Source organism: Stenella coeruleoalba, assembly GCF_951394435.1.
Source record: "Stenella coeruleoalba genome assembly, chromosome: 2".
NCBI lineage: Eukaryota > Metazoa > Chordata > Mammalia > Artiodactyla > Delphinidae > Stenella > Stenella coeruleoalba.
Genome location: NC_137147.1, coordinates 168,571,152 through 168,583,528, shown reverse-complemented (window position 1 = coordinate 168,583,528; position 12,377 = coordinate 168,571,152). Strand labels below are relative to the sequence as shown.

The window sequence follows — 12,377 nt, the reverse complement described above, 5'->3', positions numbered from 1 at the left end:
AACCAGACAAAGTACTACAAAGAAAGAAAATTACAGACCAGTACCACTGAATGAATATAGATGCAAAAGTCCTCAACAAAATACTAGCAAACAGAATGCAACAGCACATTAAAAGGATCATATACTATGATCTAGTGGGGTTTATCCCAGGGATGCAAGGATTCTTCAGTATACGCAAATCAATCAATGTGATACACCAGATTAACAAATTGAAGAGTAAAACCCATATGATCATCTCAATAGACGCAGAAAAAGCTTTTGACAAAATTCAACACTGATTTATGATAAAAACTCTCCAGAAAGTGGGCATAGAAGGAACCTACCTCAACAAAATAGAGGCCATATGCAACAAACCCACAGCAAACATCATTCTCAGTGGTGAAAAACTGAAAGCATTTCCTCTAAGATCAGGAACAAGACAAGGATGTCCACTCTTGCCACTATTATTCAACATAGTTTTGGAAGTCCTAGCCACGGCAATCAGAGAAGAAAAAGAAATAAAAAGAATCCAAACTGGAAAAGAAGAAGTAAAACTGTCACAGTTTGCAGATGACATGATACTATATATAGATAATCTTAAAGATGCCACCAGAAAACTACTAGAGCTAATCAGTGAATTTGGTAAAGTTGCAGGATACAAAATGAATGCACAGAAATCTCTTGCACTCCAATACACTAACAACGAAAAATCAGAAAGAGAAATTAAGGAAACAATCCCATTCACCATTACAACAAAAAGAATAAAATACCTAGGAATAAACCTGCCTAAGGAGGTCAAAGACCTGTACTCAGAAATCTATAAGACACTGATGAAAGAAATCAAAGATGACACAAACAGATGGAGAGATATACCATGTTCTTGGATTGAAAGAATCAATATTGTGAAAATGACTATACTACCCAAAGCAATCTACAGATTCAATGCAATCCCTATCAAATTACCAATGGCATTTTTTACAGAACAAAAAAATCTTAAAATTTGTATGGAGACACAAAAGACCCCAAATAGCCAAAGCAATCTTGAGGGAAAAAAACGGAGCTGGAGGAATCAGGCTCCCTGACTTCAGACTATACTCCGAAGCTACAGTAATCAAGACAGTATGCTACTGGCACAAAAACAGAAATATAGATCAATGGAACAGGATAGAAAGCCCAGAGATAAACCCACGCACCTATGGTCAACTAATCTATGACAAAGGAGGCAAGGATACACAATGGAGAAAAGACAGTCTCTTCAATTAGTGGTGCTGGGAAAACTGGACAGCTACATGTAGAAGTATGAAATTAGAACACTTCCTAACACCATACACAAAAATAAACTCAAAATGGATTAAAGACCTAAATGTAAGACCAGACACTATGAAACTCGTACAGGATAACATAGGAAGAAACTCTTTGACATAAATCACCCACCCACCTCGAGAAATGGAAATAAAAACAAAAACAAACAAATGGGACCTAATGAAACTTAAAAGCTTTTGCACAGCAAAGGAAACTATAAATAAACTATAAATAGGACAAAAGGACAACCCCCAGAAAAGGAGAAAATATTTGCAAATGAATCAACGGACAAAGGGTTAATCTCTAAAATATATAAACAGTTGCTCATGCAGCTCAATATTAAAAAAATAATAAAAAAATAAACAACCCAATTAAAAAGTGGGCAGAAGACCTAAATAGACATTTCTCCCAAGAAGACATACAGATGGCCAAGAGGCACATGAAAAGCCACTCAACATCACTAGTTATTAGAGAAATGCAACTCAAAACTACAATGAGGTATCACCTCACACCAGTTAGAATGGGCATCATCAGAAAATCTACAAACAACAAATGCTGGAGAGGGTGTGGAGAAAAGGGAACCCTCTTGCACTGTTGGTGGGGATGTAAATTGATACAGCCACTATGGAGAACAGTATTGAGTTCCTTAAGAAACGAAAAATAGAATTACCATATGATCCAGCAATCCCACTACTGGGCATATACCCAGAGAAAAACATAATTCAGAAGGACACATGCGGGGCTTCCCTGGTGGTGCAGTGGTTGAGGGTCCGCCTGCTGATGCAGGGGGCGCAGGTTTGTGCCCTGGTCTGGGAGGGTCCTGCGTGCCGCGGAGCGGCTGGGCCCGTGAGCCGTGGCTGCTGGGCCTGCGCATCCGGAGCCTGTGCTCCACAGCGGGAGAGGCCGCAGCGGTGGGAGGCCCGCGTACCGCAAAAAAAAAAAAAAAAAAAAAAGACACATGCACCCCAATGTTCTTTGCAGCGCTGTTGGAATAGCCAGGTCATGAAAGCAACCTAAATGCCCATCGACAGATGAATGGATAAAGAAGATGTGGCACGTATATACAGTGGAATATTACTCAGCCATAAAAAGGAACGAAATTGGGTCATTTGTAGAGATGTGGATGGACCTAAAGACTGTCATACAGAGTGAAGTAAGTCAGAAAGAGAAAAACAAATATCGTATATTAACGCATATATGTGGAATCTAGAAAAATGGTACAGATGAACCGGTTTGCAAGGCAGAAATAGAGACAGAGATATACAGAACAAACGTATGGACACCAAAGGGGAAAAAGCGAGGGAGGGGTTGTTGTTGTTGGTGGTGGTATGAATTGGGAGATTGGGATTGACATGTATACACTAATATGTATAAAATAGATAACTAATAAGAACCTGCTGTATAAAAAGTAAATAAATAAAATAAAATTACAAAAAAAGTCTATATGATCAATTTACTTATATAAATCATCAGGCCAGGTTTATTGAAACCAGACTTATTTTGCAAACACATTAGTCTTAATTTGGCTGTATTTGGTAGAAATGAGGGTAAGTGTAGAGAGACAAAGGTTATGTTTCAGTGAATATTAAATTCTAGTTCTGTTAATTGAGGTCTGTATTTACGAATTCTCGCGTCACATGTAGTTCCTTGCTGTTATGTTATATTATTGTAAAGTTCAGTTGAATTATTAAAAGGAGACTCTAACATACACATGGCCAACAGGTACATGAAAAGATGCTCAACATAGCTAATTATGAGAGAAATGTAAACCAAAACTATAATGACCTCACACCAGTCAGAATGTCCATCATTAAGAAGTCTACAAATAACAAATGCTGGAGAGGGTGTGGGGAAAAGGGAACCCTGCTACTTTGTTGGTGGGAATGTAGGTTGGTGCAGCCACTGTGGAAAACAGTATGGAGGTTCCTCAAAAAACTAAAAATAGATTTGCCATATGATCCAGCAATCCCACTCATGGGCATATATCCTGACAAAATTATAATTCAAAAAGATACATGCCACCCCTATGTTCATAGCAGCACAATTCACAGTAGCCAAGACATGAAACAACCTAAACATACATCAGCAGGTGAATGGATATGGAAGATATGGTACTTATATACAATGGAATACTACTCAGCCATAAAAAAGAACAAAATAATGCAATTTGCAGCAATATGGATGAAACTAGAGATTATCATACTAAGTGAAGTAAGTCAGAAGGAGAAAAATACTATATGATATTACTTATATGTGGAATCTAAAGTCTGACACAAATGAACTTTTATGAAACAAACAGACTCACAGACACAGAAAACAGACTTCTGGTTACCAAGGGGGAGGGGAAGTGGGAGAGGGATGGAGTGGGAATTTAGGGATAGCGGATGCAAACTATTATATATAGAATGGATAAGGGAACCCTCTTACACTGTTGATGGGAATGTAAATTGATACAGCCACTGTGGAGAACAGTATGGAGGTTCCTTAAAAAACTACAAATAGAACTACCATATGACCCAGCAATCCCACTACTGGGCATATACCCTGAGAAAACCATAATTCAAAAAGAGTCATGTACCAAAATGTTCATTGCAGCTCTATTTACAATAGCCCGGAGCTGGAAACAACCTAAGTGTCCATCATCGGATGAATGGATAAAGAAGATGTGGCACATATATACAATGGAATATTACTCAGCCATAAAAAGAAACGAAATTGAGCTATTTGTAATGAGGTGGATAGGCCTAGAGTCTGTCATACAGAGTGAAGTAAGTCAGAAAGAGAAAGACAGATACCGTATGCTAACACATATATATGGAATTTAAGAAAAAAAATGTCATGAAGAACCTAGGGGTGAAACAGGAATAAAGACACAGACTTAGTAGGGAATGGACTTGAGGATATGGGGAGGGGGGAGGGTAAACTGTGACAAAGCGAGAGAGAGGCATGGACATATATACACTACCAAACGTAAGGTAGATAGCTAGTGGGAAGCAGCCGTATAGCACAGGGAGATCAGCTCGGTGCTTTGTGACCGCCTGGAGGGGTGGGATAGGGAGGGTGGGAGGGAGGGAGACGCAAGCGGGAAGAGATATGAGAACATATGTATATACATAACTGATTCATTTTGTTGTGAAGCTGAAACTAACACACCATTGTAAAGCAATTATACTCCAAAAAAAAAAAAAAAAAAAAAAGAGTGAGGGAAGAACCTATGGGGGGAAATCAGGCCTTATGTTAAGGATATGTTAGATGCCAATTAGATATCCAGTGTAGATGTTACATAGATTACAATATATATGAGCCTGGCATTCAATAGAGAAGGTTGGGATGAAAATGTAAATTTGTGTGTCATCGTGTATAAATAGTAATTAAAGCCATATCCCTAGATGAGATTGTAGGGGAGGTAAAGCTTTACCTGTTCCCTCTTAGGTTCTCCAGCTGGACCTGAGAAGTAAGTTGACATACAACAGGTTAACAGGAGAAAAGCATAGAGATTTTATTTAAGAATTTTTACATGTACATGGGGGTCCTCATAGAAAAATGAAGACCCAAAGTGGCTAGGCTTAAGTGCTTTTATACTAGTGGCCTATTTTGGGGTGGCATGTCCTGAGCCCCTCCAAGATCATTTGAAGAGAATAAATGTTTGAGGACTGAGCTCTGAGAAAACACAACATGTAGACACCAGCAAGAGGAGGAAGGTGTAGGAAAAGGAGACTGAGCAGGAGCGGTTTGCAAGGAAGAAGGCAAACCAGGAGAATGTGGAGTTCCAGAATCCAGGCAAAGATGGTGTTTCAGGGAGAGAGTAGCCATGATGCCACATTCTTCGGAGACACTCAATAAGATAAGGAATGGTAATGCATCATTGGATTTGTTGATATAAAACTCACTGGTGGGCTTCCCTGGTGGCGCAGTGGTAGAGAATCCGCCTGCCAATGCAGGGGACATGGGTTCGAGCCCTGGTCTGGGAGGATCCCACATGCCGCAGAACAACTAGGCCCGTGAGCCACAACTACTGAGCCTGCGCGTCTGGAGCCTGTGCTCCGCAACAAGAGAGGCCGCGATAGTGAGAGGCCCGTGCACCGCGATGAAGAGTGACCCCCACTTGCTGCAACTAGAGAAAGCCCTCGCACAGAAATGAAGACCCAACACAGCCATAAATAAATAAATAAATAAAATATAAAACTCAAAAAAAAAAACCACAACAAAGTTCTACTGTATAGCACATGGAACTATATTCTGTGATAAATCATAATGGGAAAGCATATTAAAAAAAGAATGTATATGTATTGAATATTAGTGAATGACTGCTGTACAGGAGAAATTAACACAGCATTTAAATCAACTATACTTTAATAAACAAAAAAAGGACACTGTAAGTTTGTTTCTGAAGCTTATCTCAGTAATCTCTTTGGATGAAGATCAGGTGCCCCATGACCTGCAACCAGGTAATTATGTATACTGGAAAAGACATCATTTAAAGGACTATCTCCAGCCTAGATGGAGGGACCCTTATCAGTTACTCTTAACTAGCTCATACACAGTGAAACTTAAGGGAATTGACTCTTGAATTAATTTTCATTTACAAAGGGCCCCTGCACTGGACTGGGCTATAGAGAGGACTGATGACCTCAAAATCACCATTAGACAACGCTCAAATAGAGGAGAAACTACCAGACCAGGATGAGAAGATGACATCTGAAGTAGACAGCTGACCCAAGATGCTGGACCAAGACTTTATACCTCATTTGATAATTACTTTGATACTTCCTCACACCTTTGCTTATGAACCAAATATATTTCTTTCTTGGGCACAATCTTATGCAGAGTTTAAAATTAATCCAGTTGTTGGGTTTGTGTTCAGTTATCTGTATCTAGTACTTGTGGGTTACCTTGGTGGATTTCTTCACCCCGGGGCTCTTATTGGATGGCCCTTAGGAAATTTATTCTAGAAGAAAGAAATTATAGTTCTGTTGAGGCCACTATTGGTATTACTAGGTGGGATCCCCTCACCTGGTCAATTAATAATACCTGCTCTGACCCTGGCCATAAATATGAACTTTCTTTTGGGGTCACTCAAGCTCATTCTGTTGGGAACGATTAAACCATACTAAGGATAGCCAGCCTAGGAACACTAGGAAATTGGGCTGGGTGCCTTATGAGCAAGGCCAATATATAATTTCCCTTAAAGATAAGGACGGGTACAGAACAGACTAAGTCAGATGACCTGGGAATACACTGAGCTGCACCTAATGGAAGTTCTTGGCTTAAATTCTTACTCATGACCTTACTAACACTGCTGGATATACTGTTTGTATTTTGTCTGTTTTACAAAATTGTTGCTTTTTGCATTGCCAAATGTGTGACTGAGCCTTTGATAAAATGATGACCAGGTGACTTGAGCCAGTTGACCAGATATTTAGTTCTATATGAGATCAGTGACTGTAATAGTGTAACTTTAGATATCGGAAGAAGCAACAAGAGGGAATTTTTTTTCCTGGACCATAACAGACTAGTAAGACAGGTGGTCCAGAGACTTTTGGCTGCTGTTAACAGGGCCTAGTCCCGTGAGAGCACATTGAGTGGCCCATCAATGACATCCTCGCCTGACCTAGGAGTGAGCATTCCAGCACCATAGGATGAAATGGTCATGAAATGCCTTCCAAGCCAGGGTCGAATTTAAGACCATGAGGGTGCCTTGCCAGATAAAAATTGTTACTTGCCATCTGCCTCTACAAGGATGAGGTCACTAGCCACTGCAGTTGCTGACCTTCAACACACCCTGAAAGGAGTTCAGGGCGGAGATCAGGAATGAGGCCCTCTGTGCTCTGGGAAAAACTGGCAGAACAGGTCTTCAGATAGTTAGATATTTTCAGAAGATTTTATGAGCCCCAATTCTTGCATCTTCTCATATCTATAAAAACACTAAAATCTTTAACAGAGACATCTGCTCCTTGTGACTAGCAGCTAGCCTCTGCCAAAATGCGTGCTTGACTGCACATCCCCCCATCACTAAAGTCATATACAATACTGACCTCTTCGGAGCAGTTCTTCAGAGCTATCTTAGAGGCTGTTTCCTGGGCTATAGTCCTCATTGTTGCACCAAATAAAACTTAACTCACAACTCTCACATTGTGCATGTTTTTCAGTCGACAAAGGAATTAAAAAAAACACTTTTTTTTCTATCACTATTTTTATTGGGCCAGAAGAACATTTGTGTTGATCTGATTTGCAATTAATTAATTAATTATTTCACTGGCAGAAAGCAACCTTTTAATTTTATTTTATTGAGCTATAATTGACCTATTAGTTTCAGGTGTATAGCATAATGATTCGACATTTGTATATATTGTGAAATGCTCAACACAATAAGACTAGTTAACATTTGGCACCGTACATAGTTACAAAATTTTTTTTTTGTAAAAAAAAATTTGTGATGAGATCTATTAAGATCTACTCTCTTAGAAACTTTTAAATGTGCAATACAGCATTATTAACTACAGTCAAAATGCTGTACATTACATCCTCATGACTTATTTATTTTATAAATGGAAGTTTGTACCTTCTGACTACCTTCACCCATTTTGCCCATCTCCTGAGAACTTGATCTAGTTCTTAATTGACTATAAGTCATGCTGAGGTAATATATTAGTTATCTCGGGCTGCCATAACAAAATACCATACAGGTATTACAAAATTACCATACCAGACACCATAAGTGGGTGGGTTAAACAATAGAAATTAATTTTCTCACAGTTCATGGAGTCCTTCCATGACTTGTATGATGATAAGACTTCTTAGAAGGTTGTTATAGAACCATCCAGGGTGGATATGATAAATTGCTAAGCTAAGGCAGTGGCAGTGAGGATGGTAACAGATCCATCAACTCTTTTGGAGGTAAAGTTGACAGGATTGGGTACCTGGACAGGGTTGCTTAGGAAGAGAGGAAGGGATTTGGGTTGATTTTTAGGGTTCTGGCTGGGAAGATGAGGATGTTACTCATCGAGTTACTCTAAGGAGGAGGAGAGGAAGATGGAGAGAAATATGCTGACTTTTTGAGAAACCCAGAATATTTCTATCTATGTGAGAAATTAAATGGAGAAGTGAGGCAATTATCTGAAGACTTCCAGTAAAATAAGTCTTTTAATTAGGATGGGGGAGAGAGAATGAAGGCATGTTGTGCTCTTAACTACTTTGCTTTAGGATCTTTCCATTGGAGACAACAATGATGGAGCATCACAGCCATCTTGACTTCCAGCTGCTGCTTTTAGCAGTCCTGGAACTCAGTGTGGTCCTAAAGACAGAACAGAATTCACACATAGAGGGTATATTCGTTTCTTATTGCTGTAGTAACAACATAAATTTAGTGGCTAAAAGCAACATAAATTTAGTGGCTAAAAACAACATAAATTTACTGTCCGACGGTTATGAAGGTCAGAAGTCCTAAAATCAACATGTCGACAGGGCTGTGTTCCTTCTGGGGGAGAGAATCTGCTTCCTTGCCTTTTCCAGCTTCTATAGGCTACCTACATTCTTTGCCTTGTGGTTCCTTCCTCTGTCTTCCAGGCCAGCAGGATCTTCAAATCTCTCTCTGTCTGACATCTGCTTCCATTGTCACATCTCCTGTTCTGACTCAGACCTACCTGCCTCCCTCTTATAAAGATGCTTGTGATTACATTGGCCCACAGGGATAATCTAGGATTATCTCTCCATCTTAAGATCCTTACCTCAATCACATCCGCAAAGTTCCTTTTGCCATGTAAGGTGATGTATTCACAGGTTCTGAGTACTAGGATGTGGACGTTGTCTTAGGAGGGCCTTTGTTTTGCCTACCACAGAGGGTCTGTCTTGTCCTTCATCTGGGGGAGGCTCAGTTCCGTGAGGACCAGAACAAGATGTTGCTGCTCCCCCAGCTTTTCTTTTCCCTCTTTCCAGATCTTAAAATGTTTTGTGGCAAACTTACAATTATGAGTTGATATCTACAAATGTTTTTGTTAAATTGGAGATTTGGTGGGCCTTATCTTGAAGAGATGTGTCATCTATCAAGAAATAATTCCACAATATATGTAAGTCAAGTCATTATGTGGTACACCCTAAACTGTCTGTCAATTATTATCTCTCAATAATACTGGAAAAAAAGAGAAAAAAAATCATCATTATTTGAAGTTTGTTGCTATGCTATGTTAGGAGGGGATATTAAAGTGATATAAAAATTTCAGCATGAGTGTAAAAGCATAATAATACCATCCCTGAAATAGGAACGAATAGGCTAATTACCCTAAACCCCTCATTTTAGGGGTGCTCATATACTTGGGGGAGTGGCACTAGCCAGTTCCTACTCCTGGTAAGAAGCGTAGTGTGCACTTCCTTCAGATAGCATTTTCTGACTTCCCAGCTGAATTACAAGTTCCTCCTCTGTTCTGCCACAGTGTCTGGGGGCAGGGTTTTACTCTAGAGCATTTATCACATTGTATTGTAATTCATTGCTTCCTTATCTGTCCCACTAGATTTTATTATAAGCAGAGATCATGCCTTATTCTCCGTTGCATCCCCTTGTACCTAACATCTTGCCTACCAATACTTTTATATTGAATGGATGAATGAAAATTAGTAATTGTTTCTATAACAGCTTCTGAATCTTAAATTTCCATTAATGTTTTTATTTTACATTTCTCATTGACTTGTGGTGGTTCTGTAAGGGTAAATGAGGTAATTTCTCTAAAGTAAGTGCATGAGATCTTTGGAAAGATGTGTCATTAGGCTAAGGCTCATATACAGCTATCAAATGAAATTGTGAGCTAAAATTTATCATTTTCTTTTAGTTTCACCTACCAAAGTGTTGGCTTGGAAAAGTTGCCTCTATGGTGAATTTGAGCCAGCTGAAAAAATGTACACAATTTTACACAATGTCTGACAAATACAGGGCACATAATAAAACTTTGTGTAATGAGAGAATGAATCATTTATTAATTAGTAATGAGACAGATGCTTTACTACACTTCTAACATGTATTATAGAAAAAAAAAAATAGCCCATACTGAATCTTGTATGGAAATCCATTAGTTTCTTTTTGGTGTGATGAAGTGGAAAGCATTTCTCTTCAGTTCCTATTATTGGTGTATCAGTCGGCTTTTGCTGCAGTAATGAACAACCCCCCCCCCCCCACCCAAATTTCAGTGGCTCACAGAAACAATTATTTCTTACTCCCAGAGCTGTGGCTCTGCTGGGCATGACTGGGCTTACTGAATTCATTTTGGCTCTACTGTCTAGACAGGTCTTTAAATTCCTGGAGAAAAGTCAAAGAAGCAGCCACTCCCTGGGATATGCTCTTCTTACAGCCAGGTGCCAAGGCTCAAAGAGGTGGGAGAACAGAGGCAAACCATGCAAATGTTGTAAAGCTTCTGCTCTAAGTCATGACCTCTGGATTTCCATTGGCTAAGGGAAGTCACATGACCAAGCTCAGAGTTACTGCAGTGGGGAAATATACTCTGCTTACAGGAAGTGTTGCCAGGCTGGAAAGGAACAAAAAATGGTGAACCAATAATACAATCCACCACACTCTACATCCTCTGTTTGTCAAAGCCACTATTTGGCCTTTTGTAATATTAATTACTCTTCAAGGATTTTAATTTGAAGTTCCTTTTATGTAGCTTAAAAAATAAGGGTAATTATAGGGACTTCAATAGGTTCTATGTAAATAGGTCTCAGAGGTAAAAGTAAATAGATTTTGGAATTTTAACTAAAGAAACATTTTAATTTTTTAAGTATTATAAATGTTTTCATAAGGGTCATGATGGTAAGTTTTTCTTTATATCTGTGGATGTCCAAGCCAGTAGAAAAGGATTTAATTAGAGATATTGGGGTATAGTAACCATAAGGACCGATTTCTTGACTAATCACGTGAAAAAGACATGAAAGGGGCAAAAGGTCTCCCCAGTGGATAATTAAATCATTCATCTGCTTGAAAGAGGAAGGCTGGACCAGATGACAGGTTTCTGCCAATTCTCTGTTTATAGTTCTTTGAATTTTGAAATAAAGAAGCCTTTAAAGACGGATGGTATTAAAACTCTTCTTACATCAGTAAAGTGGCACTAAGAAACTTAGAAGCTGGCTTAATGCAGAAAATAAAATTAGCAAGAAAAACATAGATGAGAGGAAAATATAACTTGAGTATTCACTGTTTACTTTTGAGAGAATAAAACACCATAGTTAATTCCAATTTTAATACATTTGTCTTATACTTTCTTTCAAAAAACATTTGATAAGTAGGTACTATGTGTCGGGCATTGTGATAGGTGCTGGTTGGCTAGGAAGTTATATAATTCCTAGTTAAAATATCTGATTAATCAGCTATAAATGTCACATATCACCATCATGCCTCCTTAGAACTTTTTGCTTACCGTTTAAAAAGGACAATAGGAGTTTTAGACTATCTTTTATGATCTACACTTATGAAGATCTAAGTGCTAAAAAAAAATTACTGTCTTCCAGGTGATCACATACTTTTTCCTCAGCCATTTATTTATTTAAATAAATATTCAATGTAGGTTCTTCCCCTTCCCCAGTTTTACTGAGGTATAATTGACAAATAAAATTGTAAGCTATTTAAAGTGTACAATGTAATGATTTGATGTACATATATATTGTGAAAGGAACCCCCCTATGGAGTTAACACATCCACCACTGCTCATATTTTCCCTTTTTTTGAATGAGAACATGTAAGTTCTCTCTTAGCAAATTTCAGGTATACAACACCATGTTAACTATAGTCACCATGTTATATATAAGATCCTCAGACCTCATTCATCTTATAACTGAATGTCTGTACCCATTTACCAACCTCTCCCTATTTCACTGCACAGCCCCTGGCAACCACTTTTTACTCTATGTTCCACTTTTTCCCTTTAAGATTCCACGTGTAAGTGACACCATGCAGTATTTGCCTGGCTTGTTTCACTTAGCATAAAATCCTCCACTTTCACCCATGGTCTTAAGCATTTCTAATTAGCTCTTGGGGTGTTTTTAAACAACTGATCATCTCTGACAGCACATTACTGTTTTATTTGCTTTTGTGGTGGGCTTGTGAGCCAGGCAAA

The 12,377-nt window shown here is 38.7% G+C and overlaps 1 protein-coding gene across 7 annotated transcripts in view; it reads left to right on the top strand.

Annotated features, from left to right (window-relative positions):
• The window catches only part of NEBL (nebulette), a 522,125-nt gene that overhangs the window by 170,993 nt on the left and 338,755 nt on the right, over positions 1-12,377 (top strand). The window lies entirely within an intron of this gene.